Source organism: Sturnira hondurensis, unplaced genomic scaffold (assembly GCF_014824575.4).
Source record: "Sturnira hondurensis isolate 20B ecotype Veracruz unplaced genomic scaffold, ASM1482457v3 Scaffold0005279, whole genome shotgun sequence".
In the NCBI taxonomy this organism is placed as follows: domain Eukaryota; kingdom Metazoa; phylum Chordata; class Mammalia; order Chiroptera; family Phyllostomidae; genus Sturnira; species Sturnira hondurensis.
Genome location: NW_028077910.1, coordinates 17685873 through 17701607, shown reverse-complemented (window position 1 = coordinate 17701607; position 15735 = coordinate 17685873). Strand labels below are relative to the sequence as shown.

At 42.2% G+C, this 15735-nt stretch overlaps 1 protein-coding gene across 7 annotated transcripts in view; it reads right to left on the bottom strand.

The window, feature by feature from the left end:
* Positions 1-15735, bottom strand: part of PLCH1 (phospholipase C eta 1) — a 180383-nt gene that overhangs the window by 80880 nt on the left and 83768 nt on the right. The window contains exon 1 of one of the 7 annotated variants that reach the window (XM_037046687.1): positions 4646-4750. The exons of the other annotated variants lie outside the window; for them this stretch is intronic. The gene's annotated coding sequence lies outside the window, so the exon portion shown is untranslated. Of the gene's footprint in view, positions 1-4645; positions 4751-15735 lie in introns of those variants that run through there. 7 annotated transcript variants of the gene reach the window in all.

Sequence of the window (15735 nt, the reverse complement as noted above, 5' to 3'; positions counted from 1 at the left end):
GCAAGAAAAGAGGAAGACCAAATACTAGATGAATTGAGTCAGTAGAAGGCACAGGCTTCAGTCTACAGGAACTGCACAGGGCTTTTGAGGACAGGACATGGTAAACACCACTCATTCACAGAGTAACCAGGAGTCAAAGCTGACTCAAAGGCACATAATACAGACTTTTCTCCCATAAGGCTGCTTTCCTAAAGATCTATTCACAGGACACTTATGTCACAGTCTGCATGCTATTTTGAATTTCTACAACTGACGCAGCCCTCTAATTGCTGATAAGAAATGTAATCAGAAACTCTTTTCCTCCTGCAGAACAAAGGCAATGCCATCATCGGAGTTTAACCCACAACCCCACTCTGAAGGATGAAAAAATCTCCAGTTAGGCCACATCCTGCAATCTCAGAAAACATGTGCAGCGCTGTGAAAGCAGTGTGATGCTAATGATAGAAGGAACTTTTGATGAATAATGCAGAAGCATCTGTCGGCATTTCAGAAACAATTGCCACCACTGGCCATTTAAATGAGTCTATCGTAGGTGAACAGTGACCAGAAGAACTGTTTTGTTTTTAAGTACTTATCTCAGCAACATAAAAATAAACAAGGTTCATTTAACTTAAATCACACGTCTGACCAATGCACCATTTCCTCTGTTCTCGAAGTGTAGGGATCCCAGGTTAAGCCGCTCTGGCCGGCTCGAACCATCTAAAGCAGGGTTCAGTGGCAGTGACCAGCAGCTCTGCCAGATGGTGGCTGTGATTTGAAAGGACAATATGAGCAAATGATAATCACTGTGCTGGAAAAGAGCTACTCTCCGTGGTGGAAATAGTCCAGCTACCAAAAAGCTACAAGTGGAACCCCCACTGAACCAGTTCGTTGGCAGTGACAAACTGCCCTGTGCCAACCCACCTTAGCACACACCACTGCCTATATCTCTACTGGCAGCAACGAAAAGCCACGACTTCTTTAAATCTCTTACCACATTCCCATCCGGAATTTGAAACTACTCGGGGCAACTGAATCAAGAATCTATTACCTTTTAGAGCCATTATCAGAGCCATGAACAAATCAGCTGTAAAGCTGTTTATTGTTGGGAGTTACCCAAAATGCAGTTTTTTAAATACAATTTTAATTTTCTCCCTTTCTCTTCTGTATTTTGAGATGACTAACCCTAAATCAATTAATGGTGGCACTATAAAGTAATGCCCGTGTAGGCACCTTAGAATGCTCAATCACACATGAAAAGAAATAAAAAATAAAATAAAATCTTCGATCACAAAAGGTTTTTAAGGACACTCTCTAAAGGAAGGTCATTTAAAAAATCCTGGTACAGTTATTTAAAATGGAAAGAAAGAGATGGTAGGAGGGAGGGTGCGAAGAAGGGAAAATAAAGAAAAGAAAAAGGCTTTCTTAAAATCTTATCTAATTGGCTCTGACTGGTGTTATTCAGTGGATCGAATGCAGCCCTGTAAACCAAAGGGTCACCAGTTTGATTCCCAGTCAGGGCACATGCCTAGGTTGCAGGCCAGTTCCCAGCAGGGGACTCACAAGAGGCAACCATACACTGATATTTCTCTCCCTCTCTCCTTCCCTTCCCCTCTAAAGATAAATAAATAAATACATTTTTAAAAACCTTTTGGAAATGATCAAACTCATCTCTTTGAATCAAAACAGCTCAAAAGCAAATAAGATATTCGAAACCAAAGGAAGGAAGTATAGTAAATCAGCGACACTGGCCATTGCCCCCACAACAAAGACGCACAGTGTGTTGTGTGATCATGATGTGTCCCTGCTGTTAGAGGGGGAAAGAAAACAACGCTCAATTGCGCCATCTACTGACGACTGGCAAATAAGGAATACGCACTGTCTAGGGTAACAACAATGAACAAGAAAAGCCTCTTTTGCCGGAATCACAAGACCAGGCAAGTGGTAACGCCATTCTGTTTCCCTAGGTTCCCACAGTGGTGAGAGGGGCTGAATCTGTGGGGCAGAAGGCCTCCAAGACCAACAGTGGGCAGTAGGGCATTGCTGAGCACATGCAGGGAAATTAGGTCTAAATGAAGGCTACAAGCAAGGATCCCCCCATAATGGGGCACCAGAGGTAGGCTCACCATCTAAGATGCTGAGCTGAGGTGTGGTTCTGGGCTCCAGAACGGAGAACTGCTTCCAATGGCTTTCAGAACGGCTGCTTCACTAAGTAAGTAGGGCCCAGGAAGTATGAGAAAGTAGACTGAGTTTCTCTACCAAAAAGGGAACCATATCTCATGCCAGAGAAAGAAAGATCCCAGAATGAAAGGAGGGTGGGAGCAGAGAGAGGTGCTCAGGGACAACTATGTTTCTGATGTGTGTCCTTAAAAGACCGGATGGAGTGTTGGCTACCTGGCTGAGTTCTCTGTGCTTGCCTGCACGGCTGAAATAGTCCATCTGGAGGGCATAGAGGTCAAGGGTAAGAGCATGGACTGTGGTAGCTGCGGACCTCAGAAGAGTTACTAGCTTCCCTAGGCTCACTTCCTTCCTCTGTAGCATGGCAGGATGATAGTATCTGCTTCACTCAGGATTAAATTATTTAGTACAAGAAAAGGGCTTACAACAATACCTGATACACAATAATGTTAGGTGCTTAAAATGATGCTTATGTCATATTTAAAAATTAGCATTTCCCAGCTCTGTTGCCAGCTACACTCACCAGGGCCCAGGTGGCCTCCATTCCCCTTTTCCTTCCCATCCACTTCTCGAACGTTCCAAATCCCAAAATGTGTAGTGATAGTCCTTTTTTTATACCGCTGGGTATTTTTCAAGCCCTGCAGCTTCTATCTTCCTCCACCTGGGCATTTCAGTAAACTCAAAACTCTGGGAGCAGAGTGCCCGGCAGGAAAACAAGAATGTTCAACCCTTCAGTCAACGCTTCCCGCCGTTACTGATGATCTAAACCCCGAAGTCTGCTCTGAGAGTATGACGTGTAGAGTATGTTCTGTCCTTCAACTCTCAAAACAAGATTCAGACTTGATTTTAACCTATTCCACCCTGAAAGTTAGAAATGCCCTGTATCTCAAACAAAAAACTGTCTCCAAGGCTGCAGTGCACCTTGGCTTTTTGACATGCGCTGCTACTTAAAAGTTGGTTTGCAACGCAGATACAGTAGAGACCTGTGTGCTCCTCACCTGTGAGTCCAGGAGGTGCCACCTGATGCAAAGTCACCCCTTGGGGGAGAGCACTGCATGGAAAATTAATTTTTAACCCCATCTGATAAGCTTTTGCTTGTCCTTAACCATTGAACTCATTAAAATATATACATTGAATTGCTCCTAAATTGCTGTTTAGATGCTTTGGACTGCAAGTAAGAAAAAGACCAACTACAGACTGCTTAAATGATAAAGAGCATTTTTTGTGTGTCTGTGTGTGTTTTTAAATTCCACATAAGAAATTTGAAAGGTAGTAACATGGTTAGTTTATTTAGTAATTCAAGAATTCATCACAAGTTCAAGTTTCTTCCTAAACTGATAGGTTGCCACATGGCTGCTGCAGCTTCAGGTGTCATGTCCTAGTGTCACTTCATTCATGTTTTTCAAAGGAAAGGAGAGGAAAGGAAACCTTCCTCAGAAGTGCCCTGATTTCCTTCACACCTCATTGGCCAGAATTGGGTCACGTGTCCCTACCTACACAGGCAGCTGAGAGGAAACTCCGATAACCAATCTGACTGAGAGTCTCCAGACACAGTAGACGCTCACCCTTGCCTTGGATGGAATTAGCCTGACTGAGGCTCTGTTCAAAAACTAGAAAGTTGTTGTTAAGCAACAACATTAATAATTAATATAAACAAGTATAAATCAAGATAACATTCTGGGAAAGTTACTAACTGAAAGCCTCTAGGTATGATTTAACTTTTTCAACTTCAACTACATAATTAGACTTGGTGTCACAAAGTGTGATCCGGGACCCATGCTGGTCTGCGAACTGGTTGTGGCAGATCCGAAATGAAGTATGGAAACCGAAAGAAGCTAGATATTTCATAACATTTGACAGAGTAATTTTATAGTTAAATCTAATAAAAATTTGAAGCTTATCTTTTTTATGTCTTGGTTTTTATTAGTAGTAATTGCTTTTTATTGTATCCTACAACATTTTCAGTCCACGGTGGCCTGAAAATTGAAGGATGAGGGGGAAGACCAGTCATTCACCAGCAGTAGGTTGCCCTCGGCAACTTACTAACTAACAATCTAACTTCAGTTTATATGTCATACACAAAACCACTTAAGATTTTTCTTCCCTGACTGATTAAGGTTGAAGAATTTTGGAGCTAAATGTGTGGTTTGAATGTTGTAAAATATACTTGAATATAAAAATCACATTAAAAAACTAAAAACTGCCCAGTACGAATGGGCCCGAGGCCAGAGGTTCATTAAGCAGTGGAACCAGTCAGTTCCGAGAGAGACTATCTATGCCTTTTTAACTCTGGCCAGCCCCTGCACACAGCACCACGTAAAGGGAGAGGAGAGAAAGCTGTGTATGAATTTGACCAGACCAGCATTACTGGAAAAACCTGTTAGCTCCTGTCCTAACACAAAATGAAAAAAAGTCCTCAGGATAAGCAAAATGTCACTGTCATCAGTCTGGATTCAAAGTTAATATTACTTTTTCCTTCAGCACCTACATTAGCACTTTTGGTCTTCTGCTAGGGAAAATGTGTTATGTAAATAGTCTCACATCTTCTCATGTATTTTCTCAGACAGAAATCACATTAATTAATTCTTGCACCTCTCCATAGAGAACAGGACAGACCTGCAGTTAATACTGAAGATTAAAAGGTTACCTTTGCTGTAATTAGCGTACATCCATAGCACATTTTCATAACCAAACAAAGAAACTCCCATCTACTTGGATATATTTTATTCTCCCTCCCCCACCAGTGGATTTAAAGTAATCTTTCAAATCACCAACTGCAGAGATTAACTTCATCTCAAAGTGTATTCAGACTGAGTCTTTACAGGGCTTTTATAAAATTAGTAACATGCCATCTTCGCATGAAAAGCTCCCTGACACCCCTGAGCGCACCCACCAGGGCACGGACAAAGGAGTCAGAGGCTGGACAGTAAAGAATTCTGAACTGATTCTGGGACTGAAGCTTGACAGTAAAGGTCATTCTGAGCTTTAGCTCTGACGGCACTTGTTAGTATTACCCTTCCTTCCCCTCATTTATCGCCCACTGGTTATCATGATGCAGCTCTCTTCATTTTAGGGATTCGGCCTTAAGAATGCAAATTCAATTAAGGTCCTGCCCGCACTATAGAAGAATGTAGTTTCAAATATTTAACAAATAGGTTCAACTATAGATCTCTTTGTAGGAATCTGCTACTGTTCATTCACTAGCACCCGAAGAAACATTGAACTTAACAAAACACAATGCTGTCCCATCTCCCAACAAGGCACAAGTCCCCCACCACTACCAATCCATGCAAAGAGCTAAGTTTAAGCCTGGCAGAAGGAGAGACAAAGCTGCGTCCCGGTTAGACTCTGCTACCCACAGGTCGACATGCAGCCTGGCTGACCTTGCCCCCAAAGCTCACCCTTCCTTTCCCGAAGCAGCCAGCTGTAACTTCCTTTGGGACAAAGGCTACGATTTTTCTCTATGCGCATGACTGTTTATTGGTGAAGTCTTGAACTTTTTGAGCTACCTCCAACTCTAGAAATAATGTGGGCTAGTTGCAGTGTCTATAATCGTAAAGCCTCCAGCTTCAAAGATTATAACAAATCTATCTCTTGTTATTTAATTAATGTCAAACACATAATGTCATGCAACACTGCTGTTGGAACATTTTTATTTTCCAACATAAACCATGTCTATTCTCCTACACATAATTAAAATGAATAAAACTTCGGACTAAATCATAGGCATCTATACAGGCAAATGATTAAAGGGTTTGACTGCCTACCCTAATATTGGAACAAGATCTGGGGGAAAATATTAACGAATAAAGGATTATAATCCCAGACAAGCAAATAAATGCAGCTTAAATATATAATGTTATTTTCCTCAAAAAAACAGAGTTTAAACTACACATGATTACATTCCATAGATCTTTCTTTTATAGCACCTTAAACAATCTACATTATTACTAAGAATTCATTTAAAAAAATGAATGAATTAAAAAATGGCAAAATATCACCTGGTCGGAAGGTAAATTCTTCATTGCATTAAGCTTCTCATAAATAAACCATGTAGATGGCAATTGGCCCTTAGCACCAAGGACATGAGCCCAAATCTATTTTATTTCAATATTTGAAGGCATCTGAGAATAATGAGGGGAGGGATGCACAGAGATCACCAGTTGGAAAATCTAAGAGTTCCCTATGTTGTCATCTGGGATCATTTTAAATGCCCCCACCCTTAAAAATGGCAGCCTCCTTTCATAGCCAGCACGGACCATGTGATCATGGTCCATCAGATCCACATTCACAAGAACTTGTAACAGGGCCTGAGAAACCAGTCTCCGCCTCTGCCGATCACTGGTAGGCAGGTCATCTAAACCCGGGAGCTGTGAAGCAAAGAAAGGCAGTGTGCAGACAGAGAGTGAGGCAGATGGTAGGGAGGGCCATGGGGTAGCCACGGGGATAGCAAGTGCAAACCCAGGAGCCTATGCGCCCAGCTCTAGTCCATTGTGACGCCCGGCCCTCCTTGGTTCCTTGAGATGACAATATCCAAGATACCTGGGTAACAAATAAAATGATGGAGTGGAATAAAAATAAGAAGTGGAGAGAAAGGATGCAAAACCAGTTTGGACTTCTTTTGAGGGCTCTGGGAGGCACTAAAGGTTTCGAGGGCCCAGAGTGACCCATGATCAGAGGTCATCTTCACAAACACCCCCCTGGCCCAGGGCAGAGAATGAGCTGGAATAGACCAAGAGCGCGATGAGGAGGCTTTTGTGGTAGTTCAACAGCCCGTGGTCCCAGGGCAGCGTCTGTTGCTAATGTGCAATGCTGCCTGTTGGCACAATTGAAACAGACAGACTATATGTATCTTCTAAAGGACATGTTTTGTGTAAGATCTCTAAACAGTACGTGAAAACTCCTTCTTTGGCACCCCAGCACAATATATTATTAGTCTGTTAGTCCCAAGTCTCCATGACTATGTAATTAAATCATTAGGACCAGAGATTAAGTCACCGGGAACTCCCGTTGTTGAACAGCCGCATTCCAGAATGGCCTAAGGAGACTATGGCTCCAGGGCGCTTTTCGTATGGTCTCCAACATTTCTCCTGAACATAGTAGGTACTTTCCTAAGCCTCTCAAAGAAAATTTCAACAAATGAATTCATAAGGTAACACTTGGTAGCAGACACTTTTGCTAATTTCACAAAATCTTTCTAAATCCCTTAAGATTTGGGGTTCTCTGGGCCTCTTCTAAATATAACTGAATATTAAGCTGGCTCAAGGGAGGGAGAGTGTAAGCAAGATTTTGAAATATGGCCCATTGGTGCGCTGAGAATGAGCTTAACTTTCTACAACTATTTTGGCTCCACAGCAGGTGCAGCTACTGAATACATTTTTAAGACTGATTTTCAATGTAAAAATAAACCACAAAACAAATTTCACTGACTCCCATAGATTATTTCACTGACCTTGACAGTTAACTTAAAAATCTTGAGCCCTGACTGATGTGGCCCAGTGGATTGAGTCCCGGCCTATGAACCAGAAGGTTGCCAGTTCAGTTCCCAGTCAGGGCACATGCCTGGGTTGAGGGCCAGGGTCCCAGTTGAGGGCATGCAGGAGGCAACCAATTGATGTATCTCTCACACATAGATGCTTCTCAACCTCTCTCCCTCCCTTCCCCTCTCTCTAAAAACGAATAAATAAAATCTTCCTCTTTGAATCTTGAGAATTAAGACCTAGCGGGTATTATGCTAAGTGAAAAGTCATTAGGTCATGATTTCACTTACATGTGGAATCTAAAGAATATAAAGAAACAAAACAGAAACAGACTCATAGATACAGAGAACAAGCTGATTGTTGCCAGCTGGGAGAGACATTGCAGGGCTAGGCAAAAAAGATTAAGGGATTGAGAAGCACAGATTTGGTGGTTACAAAATAGTCACAGGGATCTAAAGTACAGCACAGGAATATAATAATACTGTAATAATTGTGTATGGTGCCAGGTGGGTGCTGAAAATATCAGGGGAAACACTTTGTCAAGTAGATGATTGTGTCACGACTATGCTGTCCACCTGAAACTAATACGAAATAATATTGAGTATAAACTGTGATTGTAAAACTTTTCATTAAAAAACCTTTGAAAAATCTTGAAAATTCAATTGTGTTTTTATAACCTGTCTTTAAAGATCTTTTCTTGGACCTAAATGGTCATAACTGTTACTGCCCTGTATTTCTGTAATACCTGTATAATAAACCCCAAAACTTATGCTTGACCCATTTTCTGCTCAAAATTGGGGGAGGGATGAGTCCTAGAGCACCTGAATGCTGGCAGCTGAAAATCTATACTAAACTCTCAGAAAAAAATAAAACTTTTTCTGGCAGAGAAGTCATTAATAGAAGTTAATCCTATTTAAATCAGCCAAAAATCTTAATAAAACCACTAATTCAAAGACTCACCACATGCTGAGGAACAGCATACTAAAAAAAGAAGTCAAGTGCAACTTTTCCATCCACAAGAGGAGCAAAATCATTGATACAATAATAAAAAACAGCTAAAATTTATCAAGCATATAATATGTCCTCACAATACACTATTCAGGGCGCTTGGCATGCTTGGGGCCATTTACCAACCCTATGAGTAGTACTATTATTATCCCTCTGTTCCAGCAGAGGTAACTCCCCCAAAGTCACAGAACAAAGAAGTGGTGGAATACAATCACAGCATCCACGCTGAACTACTTCCCAAGGCCCAGATGCGACTCTGAAATTTTTTTTTAAATCGCTGCATTCTTTGGCACAATGAAAGCAAAAAGAAAATTGTTTTCATTCAGGGTAAATTGCAGGCTCTGCCACACTGCCTCCACCATTGCATTCACTGAAAGGAATTTAAGGGACCCCATAAGTTTTGGGGTTTATTATACAGGTATTACAGAAATACAGGGCAGTAACAGTAGGCTCCAAGCTCTCTACCAACAGCCAATTTTAAAAAGACAAATATATAAATAAATGGCACACTCAAGATGTCTGTATTAAAATGATGATCAGTAGAACAGTCCCCTGACACCTGAAGTGAAATGCATTTTCCAGTCTGGGATTACAGGACCGCCCCCCCCCCTGCCCCCCTGCCGCAGCCTTAGCACCAGGAGGCACTATCAGTGCATTAGAGGCAGAGCGCCCACAGGTCAGAGTCCTTCGTGGAACACAGCCCAGGCTGTTGAAGGAGGACTCATAACCTTAGTTTGGTCAAACACACCAGTGACAGTGACACAGCAGACAACCAGCCAAATGTCAACAAAGAAATTATCCAAGTATGTTCAGCTATCTGGATTTTCCCCATTAATACTGTTGCTCATTTCAAACAAGGGTTCTGTTGTTGACGGTCTATAATCAAGTGGAAACAGATACAGGAAAAAAATTCTTTTTCATGGAATATCCCTCCTTAGCTTCCATTAACCAAATTTTAACTAACTAACCTTGGTTCAGCTCAACAAATTCTGCTTTGTGGAAATACAGGTTAAGAATCTCTGATCTAAAACAAAAGCCTTGTGATTAATCTAACAATTTATTCTAATTAACCACCTGTCTTCCACACTAACTAGAAGGGAATTTTAATGTTGCCTTTTCCCTCATCTCTTCAAGACATTAACCTTATGTTTGGGATTTTTAAATAAGCCAAAATTAGAACTAAATGTAGAACTAAGGCCAAACATTCCTATTTTCTGGTTCAGAAAGATAAGACTTTAGACAAACAAGCAACAAAAAAGAAGCTATGATAATTAGCCAATCCAATTACAAAATACAGAACAGAATGCACACATATTCTCTGTACATTTTGGATGATGTCGGGCACTTCATTGGACGATGACAGAAAAGTTACATAGATGGCTGCTCATATAGGAAGTTTACCTAAAGGACTTAAATTTTTATGGGCGTATAAGGAAAACAAGTTCTTCTGGTAGAGTGGGTCTCAAGCATTGGGACCTAGACATCATCCTATCCAGGGAAGTGTACATTTTGGCTTAATTTTATTATGTGTTTTCCTAAAAATAATGGCCCATGTGATTACAAACGCGTTTGCAGGTTCTGTTTGTTACTAAGAGCAAGGAGGAGGTTTAGGAGTCCATAATGAGTCCACACAAGAAGCAGAACAGCATGAGTCACCACATTACAAGGAGACCCCAGCAGCCCCGTAGAGATGCCCACACGAAGAGGAACTGAGGTCTCCCACCAGCAACAACTTGAGAACCGTATGAGTGAGCCACTTGGTACGTGGATCCTTCAACCCCATCAAACCTTCAGGTGACTGCCATCTCAGCTAGTATCTGGCTGCATTCTCTCCCAAGGCTCCCTGAGCCAGAACCACCCAGCCAAGACATTTTTGAATTCCTGATTCAGAGAAATTGTAAAAGGTAGTAAATAGGTTTCCGTTTGAGGATAATTTGCTATTAGCAATAGATGCTAAAATGTCTGTGCGTCTGTTGGTATTAATCCTTCAGAATCCCCTGGGCGTTGTAATGTAGCAACCATTATGTTAATCTTGAACTGCTCGAAATTATTCCATTAGTTATATTCTGTATTACCATTTGATTGGACCCTACCAACATGATGTTAGTAGCACATTCGCTCCACAAAAGCAGAGATCATGTCTGGTTTTGCTCATCATTGTATTTCCCCAATATATACAACAGAACTTGGCGTGAAGGACATGCTCAACCTAAGTACATGTTGAATAAATTAATGAATAAATGTATGACTGAAGAACAAAGGAGTAAGTGAAGGTCAGGAACTAAGGTCTATTTCGTTGAGTGATTTTTCTTTTCTTCTCTCTTTGTTGGCTAGTCCCTACCCCCCACCAGTAGCAGGCTGTACAATAAAAAAAGAGCCTGCCTAGTCCCTGATTGTTATTGAGCCCAGAAAAGAAAATTAACTTGAGGTCACATCCTGAATTGGCTTTTATTGCTGGAATATGAGCTTTTTGTTTTGACTTCCAACGAAAAAACAGAGTCACTGGAATGAAGAGTCACTGATATTAATAGAAAAGCATAATCACAGAGGCAGCACCTTGTAACACAGCAGGGGACAAATACAAAGCTACAGGAAGATAAGGAATGTGCAAGGTGGGGTTGCAAGGCCCTACTCCCTGGAGCCACAGCCCTAAACAATCTCCATCTATAATCTCTAAGGCCCAGAGCTATTTAATCCCCAATTTGAAAAACACTTGACATGAATTTAAGAAGTATAAAAAGTACTAATTCTAAAAAGCATGTAGTAAAAGAAACAATTTTTTGAAGGAGTAAAAGACTTTCTAGAAAGCAAATTCAAATCTTGATTTTATGCTAAATCATTTTAGTCTATTCTTATTTTATACCTCCAGTTAGTATCCCTAGGTCAAAAACAATTTTTTTAAATATTCACTTCTTAACATTACCCTTTTCTTGTGCTAGGACAGACTGCTGTCTTTTTTTTTAAGTTTTATGTATTTATTTTTAGAGAGAGGGGAAGGGAAGGAGAAAGAGAGGGAGAGAAATATCAATGTGTGGTTGTCTCTAACACACCCACTACTGGGAACCTGGCCCACAACGAAGGCATGTGCCCTGACTGGGAATCGAACTGGCAACCCTTTGGTTTTCAGGCTGGCACTCAATCCACTGAGCTAAACCAGCCAGGGCAGACAGGCTGTTCTTTTTAAAATCAAACCCAAGCCAGTGTAGTGGCAGCAACATTAAGCCAGGGGAACTCCTGAAAAGTTCCAGTCTGAATGAAGACTGGCAAACTCCCCTTTTCAGGCAAAATTCCTTTTTCACTTATGCTCAGTAAGGTACAGATATTTTGACAGCATTAGCCCTAGGCCCTAAAGGAAAGTGATAAAATAAGAACACTGTTTATCGAAATAGCATTTTCTAATTTTCAAGCCCCTTCTCCTATGTTATCACACCTATTTCCCACAGAAACCCTGGGGACAAAATGGGGAGGAAACATTGAGACCTCTTTCCTAAAGCTCTGAGTCCTTCTGTCTGATTGCTCCTAGACATCTCCATCCAGATGTACCTCAGACCCTTCAAAGTCAACCACTGTCAAGCCACACTCTCCATTGGCCCCACTGTTTCAAAGGTACCTGGGATTTACTTTAAAATCCCGGTATGCACTGTCAGACATGCAGACATGGACATGGCTGTCGAAGAAGGAAGTTTTGTATTCCCTGGGTCCCTACAAACAGGAAGCACTGCAATGGGGGGGGGGGGAGGGGCGAGCCACCCAGGGAAGCACCAGGGTGGACCAGGGAGCAGAGGGATCCATGGGGGTGGGGCTGGGATGTGGGCCAGAGCCTGTACTGTGGTCTCCGCAGAAAGGATCAGGTGAGGCAGGGGAAGCAAGCTGGTTTAAATCATTTCAGCAGGCCCTAGGGCTGAGGGGCTGTCCCTAGCTGTCTGGTAGCTGGTCACTGGGTAATTAGGGCAGGTGAATAGTGACCTACATATGGCAGACTGCTAAAGAAGGCGGTTGAGCATGCAGAATCTGGATTGGTTGGTTTTTATATATACGCACAGGTGCATTGTTTCTCTCTCTCTAGGAAATTAGCTAACCCTGGGAGCATTGTCCCCCAGGCTAAGGCCCCAGATAGAAAGCACCAGAATACAGAAAATAAAAAGAAATGGTTCATATACCTGCCTACACATTCCCCCATTCCTCGTTTCAGTCTCTTTAGTGGGTGGCATTTAACCACTCACTGGCCCAAGAAAGATACCTTGTCACTACTGACCTCTCTATCATCCTACACCACATACCCTAGCTTCTCCCTCCTTGATATCTCTCCCATCCCCTCACCACTCAGTCCTTCATCTCTAACCTTGACTATCACACCAAAACCTTCCATAAGACATTTTGGAGGCTAGGTAGTCATGATCCTACCTCACCCTCTCCTCTCTTCAACACTGAGGACAATGGTAACCTTGGCTCAATGTACAACTCTAACCTGTAATGCCCATGCTCAAATCCTGGGAAGACTTTTGTTTTAGAAAAGTGAAATGGTACCTCAACTTCATAATAAGAGTCCCCTAAATTCCTTGAGTAAAACTAGCCTTCTCAGAGTAGCCCGCATTTTATTTTGACACTCCTATACATTTGACCTCGAGGGTAAAGTCGCCACAATTCGGGAAACACCGATCTAAGTAGAGACCCTATGCCATGTCCCTCTGGGAGCAGCCCTCCTAATCAGCCAGCCTCATTTCCCATATGCCCATCTCCTGCCCCAAGCTCATGTTCTTGACAATCCAATAACTCTGAGAACATAAACCCATGAACACATTGCACCTCTAATAGTCTTTGACATGATTCTGCTGGGCTGCCTTTGATAAAACAGCAGTGAAGCAATGGGGTACAGGAGACATTACAATATACACCTGTTGTGGCTTAAAATATATCCACAAACACTTTGACACTCCTGTCATTGAGGAATCAAGTCCTATTCCCCTTGGATATTAGGCTGGCCTGGGTGACTCGTATCTAACAAATAGAATTCCTCCCTGGAACCAATGCTGACAACACAGAGCCCAGACTGGCTGCAGCTGTGCAAAATTCACCATCACCTTCATTCTTGATTTCCGACCCTGCACCCAGAGAGCGAAACAATGCTGTGTAAATGCAGTATCGTGCAGGGTCAACTCCTTTGCTTCTCCAATTCCGCAGGCTGAGGATGTAAAACCTTAGCTAATAAAAATTGTGTCTTCTTCATCTCAGAGTCAATAAGGAAAATGAATGTGCTCTCCCATCCAGCATAACAACAAGCATTAGTGCTCCTAACAATGCAAATAATTTCCTACATACACTCAAACGGCTCCAGGATAAAAGATGCTTGACTGCTTCATTCAGAAGTACAGACTCATAGATGAGAGCAGCCTGACCACTCTTGGGGTCGGGGCTGGAGGGATGGAGCACAAAAGAAAAAGGATTCATGGACAAGTGCGGTAATTGAGGAGGAGGGGGAGGTAGGAGAGGGTATACGGGGGATAAATGATGATGGAAAAGTATAATAAAAAATTTTAAGCACTTCAAGAAGAATGGTTCTGGGAACAGTACGATCAAGCCAGGGCATCCATCCTAAACCTTTCTCCCAAACTTGGAGAATCTTCGAGATAAATCAAAAGACACACAATTAACAAGATATTGTGATTCCTTCATACATCAACAAAGCAGACAATTGAGAAGATCAGAAATGGGGGAAGGGGAAGATGTACATAGAATTTTAGGAAAAAATACAGACTCCAAAGTCTCCTGGTAAAGCCATGCCCGATGGTCCTTGATATGAAGGTTAGGAGATAACTCGCAAACACAAATCCACCGTGTGCCCTCACGCTAACGCTTAACGAGAACTTCAGAAAGTCTTTTTATCCAAAAAAAATGAATTTAAAAATATCAAAACCTTGAGGTAAGAGAAAAGGACAATTATCTGTCCTAAGATAAAAAGAGTAAACATTAATTTTTTTGTACTAAACAAGTAGTGTTCAGTGCCTATGAAATATCTAATTGAGTACTAAGAATTTCTGAGCCTGTGGCGAAGACAGGTTTTTAAACCCTGGGCACTGAACCTGTTCTCTGCTCTTTCCTTAGTGCCAGCTGTCCCCATTACATGTAGTAGGGACATTTTGGCAGGGTTCTGGGAAGGAGCAACTTGTGTCTTCAACCTGTTGAGTTTACCCGAAGTTGGTAAAAGAAGAACAGGTACACATTTCCGAATGAAAAAATCTGCAGAGTTAAAAATTCAGCTTTTGGATCAAATAAGAGAAAAAGCATAATTTAATCAGCCACGCTGTCATCTTGAAACACTCCAGCCCAAGAGGTAAGTAGCAAGACTATCTGGGTAGGGTCAGAGTTTAGGAATTTAAATTCTTCCCCAACCCCAGGGGACAAAGGTGGTGGTACGAGAGATTTCCCGATGCTTGGTTTCAACTCTCCATCAAATCAGACTAAAAACAAAGAAACAAACAGGAACTGGCAGAAGAACCAATGCCACAAGTTGTTCCTGGCCTGCAAGGGAAAAGATGTCATAAATCAGAAACTTCAGGGTGGATGGGACCACTGACAGCCAGTCTGTGTGCATGGGCCTCTGGCCTCAGCCACCTCCCTGCCAAAAGGCTCCCCCTGGGCAAAGGCCCTGCTTTCTGGACTCCCATCCAGCTTCCTGCAGAAAGGCCTGGTCACATTCAAATTTCCAGTGCTGCAATTAGATATACAGTCACCTGTCCTATCTTTGAGCAAACAAGTAGTAAGGGTCTACTGTGTACAAGACACACTTCTAGGTGCTAAGGGCCCTGGGATGAGAATGACAGAAGGCCTGTCCTTGGCAAGCAGGAGCAACTGACAATTAACAACACACCACACAAAGTGTTTCACAGATTTTGTCGTAAGTGCTATGGAAAGAGAGGTATGTAGAGAGAAAACAAATGACATCAGACCTGCCAAAACCTGGGCTACCAGGGAAGGCTCCTCTATGGAGGTGGCTTTTCATCTGAGCTCAGGCGAAGATGAACTCAGCGTTTAGCCAAGTGAGCCATCACGCAGGAGCACTGTGACAGTGTTGGTGGAAGGGGAAGCAGGA